This window comes from Podarcis erhardii (assembly GCF_964252035.2).
Source record: "Podarcis erhardii genome assembly, chromosome: 16".
NCBI classification, from domain to species: domain Eukaryota; kingdom Metazoa; phylum Chordata; class Lepidosauria; order Squamata; family Lacertidae; genus Podarcis; species Podarcis erhardii.
Genome location: NC_138514.1, coordinates 14,178,523 through 14,191,988, shown reverse-complemented (window position 1 = coordinate 14,191,988; position 13,466 = coordinate 14,178,523). Strand labels below are relative to the sequence as shown.

Here is a 13,466-nt window from a genome sequence, read left to right as displayed (position 1 = left end):
GCAGACACAGACTGGCAAGCTGGGCATTTGCTCCAGGACAAGGGACACTGTAGCCATGAATTTTTGAGTTCTCACTAGGCTTCCACTTCCAAAGACTCAGTTTGTGTTGACAGGTGATGATCTACAGCCACAGGTATAAAGGGTCAGACATTAACTCGCCTGATCCCACCAGCTGTTCACAGAACATCCTACAAGCTGTGTGCACACCATACATTTAAAGCACATTCTCCACCCCAAGAATCCTGGGAAATACAGCATGTCAAAGATGCTGGGAACTGCAGTTCCCATAATTTATTGGGCGGGTGCTTTAAATGCATAGTATGTAGACAGCCTCAGTATTTAGTCTTTCCAACACGGGCACAATTTAGGCAAGGCATAGGGAGACACACAGCAGCAGCAGCTATGGGTCATGATGGAATAATATTTATTTATTTATTTATTTATTTATTTATTTATTTATTTATTTATTTATTTATTTATACCCTGCCAAAGCCAGGCTCAGGGCGGCTAACACCAATAAAATCACAGTAAAAACATAAGGGGGGGCAATTTAAAATACAGGTTAAAATGCAGCCTCATTTTAAAAGTAGCCAATAGATCAAGACCATAAGGAGAGGGCAACATAAGGGTCAGAGTGAGTCCAAACCAAAGGCCAGGAGGAACAGCTCTGTCTTGCAGGCCCTGCGGAAAGATGTCAAGTCCCACAGTGCCCTAGTCTCTTGTGACAGAGCATTCCACCAAGTCGGGGCCAGTACAGAAAAGGCCCTGGCCCTAGTTGAGACTAGGTCCTCCATGGGGCATACCAGGAGAGGCAGTCCCATAGGTACGTGGGTCCTAGGCCATGTAGAGCTTTAAAGGTCAAAACCAGCACCTTAAGCCTGACCCTGTACTCCACCAGGAGCCAGTGCAGTTGGTAAAGCTATTTATCAAATATTATCAAACCCCCATGTTCAGAGGCAATATATCTCTGGATACCAGTTGCTAGGGAGGCAAAGTGAGAGAGGGGTAGCCCCTTCTAGCCTTGCTCATGGGCTTCAAAGAGATATCTGGGTATATCTTTGATCCAGCAGGCCTCTTCTTCATGTTTTTTATCTCTCAGAGGCTGTCTGGCTCTGAGTACCAGGTCCTGTGGAGCAATCATAGGCAGGTGCTGTTGTGCTTGTGTCCTGTTTTTGGGTTTCCCAGAGGAATCTTTCTGGCCACTGAGCTGAAACAGGATATTGGACTTCTGCAAACAAAGCAGCAGCTCTGGGGAACTTCTGCTTTGCCAGGTGCTACAAACCTTCCCCCCACGTTGTTCTCCACACTAAAGGAATATCCAGGTGTGATGTGAAAGATGGGAAGGTACTGTCTGTTGCAAAATGATATGCCACCCACAAGTTGCAGCTGATAGTCCAGCCATGCATGTAAGTCATCACTTAATGAAGCGGTCATCAAATGATGGGTGCACACCTGTGAACCCACCCATAGTGCTTTCTGGTTCTGTGCATGCAGTTCTGTGACTCCACTACTTTAACAAAAATGGCTACAGCTTTCTGTCCTTCCATCTAAATCATGTGGAACTGGCAAGGTATCATCCCAATGGAGACTGCATGTGACCATCTTTGAGGCAAGACTCCTCCTCAGCATCATTACCACTATTCCAGAAATATTTGTTTCTAAAATCGGCTATCTTATAACTTACTAGGTGCTGTACGATTTAAAAGGGGTGGCATCTGTTAATCTCATCCAATCTGGATATATATCCAGAAGCAGCTCCCTAACACATACTTTCAGGCTTAAATGAGAAGCCCCCTCCCTCTGCGTGGTCCAGAATTTGCTTGGCAACTGACACAACAGTTACCTGCTTTGAAGAAGCCTAAGATGAATCCTTACTGTGCCCTCATTCCTGGCGCAGACAAGAAGATCAAACTTCACCCTCAACTACTGCTTCTGAGATGCTTCACTGATAAAAGGGTTGTGTGGAAACTTGCATCTTGAAAACAAGACAGATGGCTAGGATGGAGGAGTATATTTCTCTCTCCTCCACCACCACCCACCCCACAAAAGCATGCTCTTTGTGGGGTTCATTCTTGGAAACCTCAGCCATTCCCTCATTCAGCAGTGAGCAAAGAAACTCCCACAAACAGATATTAGAGAACACAGAGGATTCTGCAGGGACCACCAGCACAAAACACACACGAATGCCGTATCCTTAATCTATCCTTTGATTTTGAAGGAGATGCAGCTTGTGGGTCCCATTCATGCTGTTTCCATTTCCTCTGAGCTGCCCAGTGCAACACACATTTTTCCAAGGGACACAATAAGCTGTTTCCTCCCGGTACTTGCCAACTGGAGATGTGTGCTTTATATCTATTTATTTAAGAGTACTTTTATGGTTCTTAATTGGCGCACGGCCAATTCAGAAACTTCCCCGAGGAGTCAAGAAGAGGTTCTGCCTTCAAAGAGGCTTTGCAAAATATTAAATTCTGGCTTCCCTTGCCTGAGAGCAGACAAATCTCCAAATGCACATCCACACCACACAAGTTGGTGCATCCCTCCCCTTGCCCACATGCTAAGGCCCATTTTCAACCAAATAGTTTTGTAAGGGGGAAGAAGGAAGATCAACCTTGGTGTAAAGAGATGTACAATGCAGTGGTTGGGGGGATGTTGCTGAGGGCTCCTTAGAATAAAACAGTAGTTGCCATAAAGCTTTAAATTTGGTTTGAGGTTACTGTGAAATTGCCCAGATAGCATCAGAGCAAACCATCACCTGTACCTAAGAACACGAGAAAAGCCCTGCAGCTCAGGACAGCTGAGGCCCATCGAGTCCGGCACTCTTTTCTCACAGTGGGCAACCAGACGCCCCAAGGGAAAGCCCACAGTCAGCACCCGAGCACAACACCCCACACACCTGTGATTCCCAGCAATTGGTACTGGGAGGCATTCTGTCACCAGCTTCAAGAGAGGTGAGTCTCCTGTGTTGATCTCTGGAAGAGGAAAAAACAAGACTCTAAATACAAACAGAAGCTTCTCCAGATACTTAGGCTCACTTAGACATTCTATGGGCCTTGTTTTGTTGTTGTTGTTGTTGTTTAGTCATTTAGTCATGTCTGACTCTTCATGACCCCATGGACCAACCAGAGCATGCCAGGCACTCCTGTCTTCCACTACCTCCTGCAGTTTGGTCAGACTCATGTTAGTAGCTTCGAGAACACTGTCCAACTATCTCGTCCTCTGCCGTCCCCTTCTCCTTGTGCCCTCCATCTTTCCCAACATCAGGGTCTTTTCCAGGGAGTCTTTTCTTCTCATGAGGTGGCCAAAGTATTGGAGCCTCAGCTTCAGGATCTGTCCTTCCAGTGAGCACTCAGGGCTGATTTCCTTCAGAATGGAGAGGTTTGATCTTCTTGCAGTCCATGGGACTCTCAAGAGTCTCCTCCAATACCATAATTCAAAAGCATCAATTCTTCAGCAATCAGCCTTCTTTATGGTGCAGCTCTCACTTCCATACCTTGTTCCATTCCTTGTTTTAATTACGCAATAATGTATTTATTGTGGGAAATTTTAGCAGTCAAGCATAACAGTGATATTTACTAGTTAGTATATGAAGAGGTTAAGGACCATAGAGTTCTAACTGCTAGAGTTGGCTCAGTGAGGTCACGCCCCCCTCTTCTCCTGAGAGGGAGGAAGTGAAGCTTGTTTCCTGTTCTCCTCTCTCTTGCCCTCTCTTTATGCTGCACGCTGTGGAGACGGACATGCCTCACAATACCCTCTAGCCCCAGGCTGCTTTGCTGCACTTCTCAGAGCATTTTACTTGCATTATCTTATTGCTGTTGCAGAAGGGAAAATGTATGCCTGAGGCCTAGAAGCTGTAAGTAAAACATTTTAAATTTACTTTGCAGTCTGTGGTCTGTTTTATTGAAAAAGGGGACCAGTTGCCTCAAGAAGCTGGAACAAAATAAATAAGGTTTAATAGCCTATTCCTGTGCTCCATTAATTTGCCTAGCAACAGAACTTAATACTCTGCTACTGGTGCTCTCTGTGTGCTAGCCCTGCAGTTTAAAAAACAACAACAAACCAGGCACTAGCCATTTCATTCCTATGTGGTTAACTCACACATGGGTCTCCAGAGTGTTAAATAGAACTAATATATCCTCTTACCAATTCCCATCATATTAATTTTATTTATTTATATCCCACCTTTCCTCCAATGAGCTCAGGATGGTGTACATGGTTTCCCCCCTTCCCATTTTATCATCACAACACCTCTGTGAGGGAGGTTAGGCTAAAGACAGTGTCTAGCCCAAAACACACCATGAGCTTCAAAGCTGTGTGGGGATCTGAGCCCTGGTCTCCTAGGTCCTAGTCCAGCAGTCTAACCACTAGACCACACTGGCTTTCTGGGTGAATGTGGAGTGTAAATGAAAGTATTGATCAGGAGATGCCCAGGATCTCATGCTAAGGTCTTTACTGACTCTACACCAGTGATAAAATTAAAAAAAAAAAAAAGCCTTGCCGGATTGGATCAAGGTCCACCTAATCCAATGCTCTGTCCCCCAGAGGTCTTTCAACTAAGGGTGCTGAACCTTGAAGGGATTGGCATGTTCCCTGCCATAGAGTTACCTTTGTGACCTGTCAAGCAGACCTGCCAGACGAGGGCTTTGCAGAGAACTGACTTCACACCTGACTTCCTGCATCCTGACCTGGCACATATATAAACATCGGCTGGTGCCAACACGCTAGCAACAGCTGGCAAAGCCAGCACTTGATCTTGCCAGTGCTTTGAGGAAGGGCAGGAGCTTTGCTTATATTTAAGCCCCCCCCCCATCCCTATGTAGGGCTGAGGAAAACCCCTGTCCGAAACTCTGGAGAACCAGCTCTGCAAACAGAGCTTATACTGAACTGGATGACCCAGTGGTCTACTCTATCTCAGTATAAGGCAGTTTCGTACAGGTTTGTTTTGCATGCATGTTCAGTTCCCAGCAGTTCCAGGCAAGGCTGGGAAAGGCTTCTGCCTGACGCCCTGGAGAGCAGCTGCCAGTTAGTGAATATGATTCTGAACCAAGCAACTGACTCTGGGCTCTTCCAGACAATCTATTTCTTGGCTTAGTTTCCACCTTGCCTTGATGTGCACAGAGGTATTGAGCATTTCCACTTTGTTTCCTCAGAAGTTATACATCTCTTGGCATTCTCAGTATTTCATCCTTTGTGGTGCATTTTCCTGCCACTTTTCTTACTATAAAAATTGGGGGGGGGGGCAAGTAGGCTTATTGCCCAAGAGCCCCAAATTCACTTTAACTGTGAACACTAAATTTGTCAGTATGCAACTGACTCGTCATACCTTCCAAAGAGTAACAGTCTGGACTAAGCAACTTCCTAAAATCTTCTGAAAAACTGTCCCGAAAAACTGCCCCACCTGACAAGATGATTCAGAACACAAGATGATGCAGCTGTTTTGAGAAGACATGCAGCCATGTCCCTTCTCCACTGGTTGAGAAGACAGTGGTCATGAGTTGAGGAGGAAATGAACCTCCTTCCCTCCCCACCAGTTACCTCTAAAGCGGCCAAGAGTTTTTTCCTTTGGTTACAACTTTAAGCACCAATTGCCACTGTAGGCTGCCAAGGAAACAGCAGAGTCCCCATCTGTCTCTCTTTTTTGCTCCCGCTTTCTCGGGTTTTTTTCCGCTCTCTCCTGAACAGACTCTTGCACTAAATTAAATAAGCCAAACTCCCTTTTTATTTCCTCTTTGACAGTAACGTATTGCAAATGCGCTTGGTTTTGACATCCTAATATTCAGAGTCATATCCCTTGGGATAAACACATCGGCTGTTATCCAAGACGGTGATTTGTTCCAGGACAGAACAGAGCTGGAAAGCGGAGCAGACACAGTCCCATCCAGCCAGCCTGGCCATTCCAGTGCAGACGACAGGGGAGAAGAGGGGTCCCCGAAGGAAAAACAACCCACACAGGTGCCTGGACCACTCGTGCTTGGAGAAGGGATGTCCCAAGGGGCCAAAGTGACCCGAAGAGTGTCTATTCAAGCTCCCTGCAGTGGGATTGGATCCTCCATGATCAAATCCTCTAATATGATCATCCCACAGTGGGGCCAAGGGCATGCAAAGCCCATAGACAACGCAGACTTTCCCCTAAGCCACCCAATTCATTGACATGGGACTTGACCTCCCATCTTCCAGGAGCGAGTTTCTTCTCTGCCACACTCTGCTACGGACTGCCGGTGGGTCAGTTGTGTGGGATATGAAAATTCAGTAAGAGGCACAGTCATTTAACTATTATGCACTCAGCACATTTTGCGTCTTCATATAAACAGAGGCTGAATCGAGAGGAAATTTCTCAGTGGGCATCCCTGCATGCTGCTTTCTGCTGCTCTCCTGCATTCGTTTCAGCAAGGTTTGCACAGGAAAATGTCCTGGTGGGTTGGGCCAAAGGATAACAATCTGCTATTTAAGTGGCTATCCTCCCCCCCCCTCCCCAAATGAATCCCAGCATCCTCCTGGCTGGCTATGGCCAGGTCCTTCCCAAAGACCCTCATTTTTCTATCGGTCTTTCGGAGCTCCATTCACCTCAATCAAGCCGCTTGCAGTTTACAGGCAGAAAAGAGGATTCTAATCAAGGCAATCTTGCATCACAGGCCTCGTTTGCTTCTTCACAGCGCCTCTGCAGGGAGCCTTCACAGAGGCTGCAAAGGAGAGGTTGGGAGCATAAGCAAAGTGCCTGCAAGAGAGATCAAGGTGCCTAATTAGCTTTTTTATTCCGCTATCTAGATCTGGTTTGAACATTCCCAGCTGCCTCGTGCTGAGTCAGATCACTCGTCTATCTAGCCCAGAGTTCCAGAGGGGTAGTAGCCGGTGTCTCAGGCTGTTTCAGCAAAAAGAAATAAAGCATCTTGTGAGACCTCAAAGACGGTCAGAGTCATTATGGCGGGAGCTTTGATGCATAACAGCTCACTTGCATCTGATGCATCAAGAGCTCTCCCAAGATGAGCAGCAGCATTGCAAAGTCCCTGAAAGAGTCCTGGGCACCAGACTCACCACAAAAATGCATGTATTTGTGTAGATGCCAATTCAGTGCAATTTTCAAATGGAAAGCTAGCCTGTAAGGGTTGGTTGGTTGGTGGTGGTGGTGGTTGAAGTTTTTAAAATGAGGGGAGGTGAAGGTGGTTGGTGTGTGTTTGGATTTGATATCCTGCTTTATCACTACCCGAAGGAGTCTCAAAGTGGCTAACAATCTCCTTTCCCTTCCTCCCCTACAACAAACACTCTGTGAGGTGAGTGGGGCTGAGAGACTTCAGAGAAGTGTGACTAGCCCAAAGTCACCCAGCAGCTGCATGTGGAGGAGCGGGGAATCGAACCCGGTTCCCCAGATTACGAGTCCACTACTCTTAACCAGTACACCACACTGGCTCCCTGGTGGAGAGGGTAGGAGAAAAAATCTGGTTCTTGGGTATCCAGGGCCACACCCTAACAATGCTTCTGGTGGGCACAGGAAAAAAATATGGCAGAGGAAAATGGCTATGAATTGCCCAATATTGATGGGGCTGGTGGGAAGGGTGCTTCCAGTGGGAAGGGTGCCTCTTAGGTAAGGATGGCTGGGATCAGGGGTTGCCAGTGCCTGGGGCTTCACGAAGGTGGGAGGAGGGAAACAGACGGTGTACACATGCAAATTTAGCTGCCTAGCGGAATTCACGTCACACAGGAGGTCACAGCCACAGAGATAAGAAATGAAGAGTTGTTCTGTTGTCTGGAGAGGTCACTTCCTGGTTTGCATTGAGAAGCCCTTTTCCATGGAACCCAGAAACAGAAGCATGCGGCTGTATTGAGGCAGCACCAGATGTTGATATTTTGCACCCTTAACAATATTGCACCTGGGGCAACCACCCCTGGGCCCCCCATATACAAACACTACACCGTTGGCTGGGACTGAACCCAGGATCTTTCAAGAATTGAAGAGGATCTCTACGGCTGGATCAGGTCAGTGGCCCATCTAGTTTATCATCCTGCTCTCACAGTGGCCAACCAGATGCCTTCAGGAAGGCAACAAGCAGGACTGGTATTCAGAGGCATACGGCCTCCGACAGGTAGGCAATGTGGCTGGTAGCCATTAGTAGCCTCAACCTCCATGAAAGGAAGCCTGCCGTTTGAGTGCTCTATCACTGACACCCCCCACAGACACCCTTGGCATTTACCTTCTCTCACCCTTTCTCCAGCTTTCGGTCTAAGGTCAGGTCGCAAACCAATTGCAGGTTGTGATACTGCAGCTCAAGGCAAGCATAATGGACATTGCAGGCAATATAGTGCCTTCTTAACAATGAGCTAACTTCACCACCAAGTGTTGCTGTATTTAATTCCAGGTGGACCTACTGAAATCCATGGTATACCTTCCAACATTTTTCTGATGAAAATAGGGACATCCTATATCATCATCATCATTATCATCATCATCATCATCATACCTGTATTTTTCCATGTATAAGACAACCCTTAATTTTTTGAACCCAAAATTAAGAAATCAATTTTTCTTGAGTTATTGAGCTTTTGAGGGGAGGTTGACCAAAGCAGTTTGGGAGGTCACCACGGCCAATCGCGCAACCACCCACTCACCACAACCAACACCAATCGCATGACCGCATGACCACTCGCTGCAGCTGCCAATCACTTGCCCGCTTGCTGCAGCCATCGCTGATCTTGCCCGCCTGCCCACTCACCTCAGTCGCCAATCACCACCCACTCACCTCACTACAAATGCCAATCACTCACCACTGATTACCCACCCACCCCCCTCTGCTATCCGTATATAAGATGACCCCAATTTTTTGCCTACTTTTTTTAGCAAAAAACATTGTCTTACACATGGAAAAATATGGTAAATTACAACAACAACAACATTTATACCCCACACAGCTTACAATATACGGTATATAACAACATAATAAAACATCAAACATTTTAAAAAAAAACTTCCCTATATAGGGTTGCCTTCAGATGTCTTCTAAAGGTTGTATAGTTACTTATCTCCTTGACTTGTGGGCTACATCACTCCCTACCCTCCAACATTTCTCCAACGAAAATAGGGACATCCTAAGGAAAAATGGGACATTCCAGGATCAAATCAGAAACCAGGACAGCTTATATAAATCCAGGAGTGTCCCTGGGAAATAGGGAGACTTGGACGGTCCTCCATGGGCATGATCAAATTCAGTCATGTTATCTCAATGGGTCTACTTTGAGTAGAACTTACTTAGCTGGATACAATCCTAAGGAAATAAAGTCCAAATCAGAGCAGGACAGCACTTGAGGTCTGGACTGCATGTACTGCTCCTCCTCACTCCGTTTTCTGGGACAAGTCGGATGAGAATCAGCTGGTGCAGAGACAGGCGCCAAGGGCAAAATCTTCCAATCCACGTAGGAGCAGCCATTCGTTTTTTGCTAACCATGTTCAGCGTACGCACACCCTGCAGACTGCCTCTCTTTGTCTTCTCTCCTTAATTTGCCAGGGGGGAAATCCAGAAGTAAATATAGGAAAGGGAAGAGTAAAGCTGGAGAACTGCTTCTGAAGGGTTGTTGATGCCTTTAAAATGCAGCAAGCATGGTAATCTAATAAACACAGCAACAAAGCATTTGTCACCCGGCTAATTTTATTAGAGTAGATCTCAAATGGCTAATTTCCTTTTACTAATGAGTAAATTAGCTGAGTCTCTAATCTGTTTTTAAGGCACTTACCCTAATGAAACATGAATGACAGCTAAATTCATTGTGAAATGTGGTGACACATGTTGTTAAGGTTGAAAAGAAACCTGGGCGTGTTGGAGAGGCAGGAGATTTCACGCCTCTGCCCGCTGCCCCTGGCGCTGCAGGCTGGATGATAGTCTGAAGGCCTCTCCTTCCCTCCTTTTGCCTGGAGGGGTGAAATAATGCAGTAAAGCCATGAAATCGAGTGAGAGCAATTTGGGGCAAATTGCTGCCGATGCAAGAACGATGGAGCCAGCAGCCTTGAAAGATGGAGCAGGAAAATGGGGCAGGCTTTAGTGGCAACCGTCTCAGTCCCCAAATAAAGTCAGTGATTTTCTGTTTGTAAACAGAGTGCCCTCCCAAGCCAATGCTCTAAAGAGACCCATGGGTACCTAGAAGTTGAACAGGTTTTCCATAGGTTCAAATCGCTTCAAACAAACAGGAGCTGTGTACAGTGGTACCTCGGGTTAAGTACTTAATTCATTCCAGAGGTCCATACTTAACCTGAAACTGTTCTTAACCTGAAGCACCACTTTAGCTAATGGGGCCTCCTGCTGCTGCTGCGCCACCGGAGCACAATTTCTGTTCTCATCCTGAAGCAAAGTTCTTAACCTGAAGTACTATTTCTGGGTTAGCGGAGTCTGTAACCTGAAGCGTATGTAACCTGAAGCGTCTGTAACCCGAGGTACCACTGTACTACAGTACACATTCAGGACGTTGATGTTGCAGTGATGGTGGTGGCAGAGGGATGGCCCAGTGCCGGATTTATGTATAGGCTAAGTAGGCTGAAGCCTAGGGTTAAGAACAGTTTCAGGTTAAGAATGGACCTCCAGAACGAATTAAGTTCTTAACCCAAGGTACCACTGTACACACATTAAACACGAAGCTGCCTCTGAAGATGGTTTGAAAACTTCAGCTGGTGCAGAATTCAGCAGCCAGGTTGTTCATTAGGACAGAACAGTCTGAGCAGTGGTGTAGTGTGGGTTGCTGGCACCTGGGGCCACCCAGAGGGTGGTTGGGAGGGAAATGGAGGAAGTATGCATGCACATTCAACTGCCAAACAGCATCTGCATCACCCATGAGATCACAGCCACAGGGATAGGAAAGGAAGAGTCGTTCTGTTGCCTGAAGAGGTCACTTCCTCATTCGCATGGAGAAGTCTTTTTCAATGGAGGCCATTGACGGAAGCGCACAGCTGTATTGAGGCAGCACCGGGTGTTGAAATTTTGCACCCCTAACAATTTTGTGCCTAGGGCAACAGCCCCTGTGCCCCCGCCCCAATACTACACTGAGTCTGAGCACATAACTCCAGTTCTGACTTCACTGGCTACCAATTAGTTTCTGGGCCCAATTCAAAGTGCTGTTTTTGACCCAGAAAGCCTTCCCCACATGAACCAGCCCAAACCCTCCCTTCTTCAACTGAAGCCCTTTTCCATGTGCCCCCTCCGAGGACAGTTTTTCTTACAGGTAAAGAGTTCCCTGTTTATGGAATGCTCTCCCCAGGGAGGCATTTGTTTTTAGATGCCAAGCAAAACCATTGCATTGTTGTTGTCCCAGGTCTTTTGATCTACATTTTCTGTATTTTAGCGGGGTAGAGTTGAATCTGGGGTACACACACACACAGAGTCCTTTTTTCTGGGGGGGACGCAGGGGTATGCATACCCCTAAACATTTTGTGAATCTTTGTCCATTTACTGTATTTATTTTTCTCAATTTGAACTATAAAATGGTGGTTTTCTTGAGTCAAAATGAGAGTATCCCAAACATTTTTTTAAAGAAAAAAAGCACTGTGTGTTTCAAAATGCTTTATCCCTACTATTAATGTTTCATCTTGTAAGCCACTTTGAGTTTAATATTTTTGTAAGGGGAAGGTGGCAAATAAATTTAACAAATAAATAAAATGTTATGTTTTCATACCATGTAGTTAATTATGGACTTCACTCCCACCAAAGGTAGTTATTGGCCGCTAACTTGGATGGCTTTAAAAGAGGATTAAACAAATCCAGTGGTTTTTTTCGGGGGGGGGAATGTGTAGGGGTACTCTCATTAAACACTCGCTTCCATGTGAGACTCAGGAAACATCGTGAGAGGCAATGAGGCCGCCATCGGGGGCAGCAATGGAACTGACGATTCACCATGCTAGAGAAGAAACTGTTTTAAAGGGGGGAAGTTTCTTCTCCCATTAGATTCACAAAATGTTTAGGGGTATGCGTACCCCTGCATCCCCCCAGAAAAAAAGCACTGGACAAATCCATGCAGGCTTAAGGTTATCAAAGGCTCCACTATCAGTCTCTGCATATTACTTGCTAAGAGTTGGGAGAGTCTTGCTGCACTTTGGTCTTCTTTGTAGGCTTCCCATTGGGTCATCTGGTTGGCCACTGTGAGAATAGGATGCTGGATTAACCGGGCATGACTTTTCCTATCTTCTTAAGGTGCAAATTGATAAGGGAACATATCTAGAATAGCTATTGCTGGATGTGTTTACCTCTGTGCTTTTATTTGCTATAGATTAGTATTTTTTAAAAAAAAAAATCCTCTTTTTTAATTTTTTTAAATTTTTATTAGATGTTACAAAAAAAATAGAAACAATACATAACCATACATAAAAACATTTATCTACACAATTTTCCAGAACACAGACTAGAAAAGAAGAAAGACAAAAGATAAAAAGAAAGAAACAAGAAAAAGAATGAAGAGAAAAAATACTTTTCATAATCAATAATTCCAAATTCATACTTCAAACATTACAATATATAAATTGTAGTTAAAATATTATAAAAGACTTCCACCGCATTCACCACACATCTCTTGGTTTTCTAATTCACCTTTACATCTGTTCTTCAGTCACTTCCTTTCCTTAAATTCTTTCATCTAATCTTTGCATTCTCTGTATTCTTCACAAGGTTAGTCTAAGCACAACCAAATTTTCGTGTTTGATCCCTGTTTGTGTAAATATTCATTTAAGCATTCCCATTGTTTCTGTACCATTTTCTCAAAAGCTGCTTTAACCTGTCGCCTTACTAAAACCTTAAGCAAAAGCTAGGGGAAGCTTTTCGTTGTGGACGAGACAATATGCACAATAACTTCATGGATTAAAATTGCACATCAGGGTAGCCTTCCACTCCTGAAAATCCCTGCTCATCTCACATCAATGTTCTGAGCAATCTCTTAACCACAGAAAGAACAGAGTGGTTTGAACGGTGCATTGGACTTCTCTCTGCAGTTGTATATTCCTTGGAGCATCTTGCTTCATGGGCTGAAACCAGAGCCAAAGGCCTGTCACTCCACCACTGAATGTTCCCTCTGCTATGAACACCAGGAGAATGTAGATTGGCAGGAAGGTCTGCAAAAAAGCGACATAACACCAGCAGGGCCAGTTGGCAGGCATATGCAGAGCAGGATGCCAGAGCCCAGCACACAGGCTGCACAAACCTCACACCTACAGGCGGAACACCTCTCACATTAATTGATGAGGCAGAAGTTGGAGAGATGCCTCCCATGCCAAAGTGGTCCAACAGAACGCATATCCAGAAAATGGCACACCCCAAAGGAAGGTCAGGCCTGAATGTGTCAGTTGTTGGCAGGCAGGCAACAATGCATCACACACAAAACCCAAATTGAACTCAACTCATGTGCTGCCCTTTGAGATCTCTCAAACTCAAGCACGGAAACGTAGCCACTCAGGCAGGGAGTCTTTCTCAGCCCTGCCTACAGAGATGCCGGCAGCTGAATCTGGGACT

At 45.6% G+C, this 13,466-nt stretch overlaps 1 long non-coding RNA gene across 1 annotated transcript; it reads right to left on the bottom strand.

Annotated features, from left to right (window-relative positions):
• Positions 1–1,197: 1,197 nt before the first annotated feature.
• Positions 1,198–9,295, bottom strand: LOC309331063. The gene is made up of 4 exons (XR_014151718.1): positions 9,236–9,295; positions 6,562–6,712; positions 2,894–2,969; positions 1,198–1,228 (listed from the first exon to the last, which is right to left on the bottom strand). It is a non-coding gene; the product is annotated as an uncharacterized lncRNA (long non-coding RNA).
• Positions 9,296–13,466: the final 4,171 nt, after the last annotated feature.